We start from the raw sequence: 1813 nt of genomic DNA, 5'->3' as shown, positions 1-1813 counted from the left end.
TTACATGTTACATGTTACATGCAGCTAGTTCGTTGTTACGGTATATAAGTAAGAAACTTGTTAATCGATTCGATTGATTCACTTCGTAACGTTACACCACGTGGTTCGGTACTTTAACGAGACCGCAATTGCAATTCTTAAAGTGAGTTTTCATCGTTGGAATGGCGGAACATAAAATTTTGTTCTCTCTGTTATTTTCTGAGAATGAGAGAGGGACAATAAAACGTTTTTGCACATTGATTCCACAGTTCGCTATAAAGACAGTACTTCACGTTAATTTCCCTTGTCAATATGCTTTAAAAGCAGATATATCTATATCTACGAGTATACTTATTATGAAGATGAAAGATTTTTCGATTTTTGTATATTGAAATAACTCAAGAACTATTGGACCGATTTCAAAAATATTTGCACCGTTAAAAGCTATCATCTCACTCATTAAACATTAATTTTACGCGGGCGAAGTCGCGAGCAACAACTAGTGAGATAAAGTTTAAATACTCCTAGTGTGTTACCTACCTTAAAATCCTGTCGACTTGCATTATCGACACAACGTTAATCTAATTAAGATCTGTTATACCGCTGCTTCCAATGATTCGATCATGTATCTAATTCATGAATAACATACATTTATGTATGTACGAGCTGTTGCCCGCGACTTCGTCCGCGTGGTATTAGAAAACATACGAACTATATAAATAACAAAAAGCTACGTATCCCTCGGGAACCGCACATATCTCGGGGATGAACCTCATCCCATGTGTACTCCAGACTTTGTTTTATATCTGTGCCAAATTTCAAGAGGATATGTTGAACCGTTGCAGAATTATCGAGTAAACATTACAAAACTAAATTAATGAATCCCACAGGAACCGTAACTATTCCCGGGATAAAAAGTACCCTATGTGTTCTTCCCGACTATGCTCTAAACATGTGCCAAATTTCATGGAGATCCGTTTAGCCGTTTAGGCTACAAACGCTAACAAACATCCATCCATCCATCTAAACTTTCGCATTTATAATATTAGTACGATTAGTAAGAAGTAAGATTAGTATGATTACCTACAAGCCGTAGCTCGCGACTCTGTCCGCACGGAATTAAAAAAGACAAAAGGTAGTAAGCCAGACTATCCTCTATATCTAAGCATTTCGCGTTCCGTTCAGCAGTATCATCAGTTTTCACTACAAACTAACAAACATCCATCTAAACTTTCGCATTTATAATAGTTAGATACAAGTACTACTAAATGCCATACACGGGGATATAAATAGGTTTTAACTACGCTCCGTGTACAGCACACCTTATCATCCGACCCTTGTCCTTACGTAGTGTGGGCACAGAATGTACTCTTCTGTACTCAATCTGAATTCATAACCTTAGGCATATACTCTTTCAAACATTTTATACTTCCTTAGGTCTTCCTATTTTTAGACACGTTAAATCTTAATATGTTATTGTAACACTAGCCATTTCCCGCGACTCTGTTCTTAAATAAAACAAAAGCATGCCTACGTGTTCCATACTATCCTCTACATCTATGACAAATTTCATAGAGATCCGTTCAGTTTAGGCTACTCTAACATCCATCTAAATTTCGCATTTACATTAGTAAGTAGGGAAACAGTAATATTACTATTTTAGTTACATAGTAATAACGTCATCAGAGCTATGTTAGTATCTCGATGTGTGAATTGCATTCGATAAACATGCGAGCAAACCTGTACAATGTTAGATAAATAAATATTTACATACTCTGCCAACGATATATGTTGGAATGACGTATTTAGTTCAGCAGACCAATGAATCGATGAA

Source organism: Papilio polytes, unplaced genomic scaffold (genome assembly GCF_000836215.1).
Source record: "Papilio polytes unplaced genomic scaffold, Ppol_1.0 DF822622.1, whole genome shotgun sequence".
In the NCBI taxonomy this organism is placed as follows: domain Eukaryota; kingdom Metazoa; phylum Arthropoda; class Insecta; order Lepidoptera; family Papilionidae; genus Papilio; species Papilio polytes.
The sequence above is the reverse complement of the archived record's forward strand: the minus strand, read 5'-3'. Positions refer to the sequence as shown.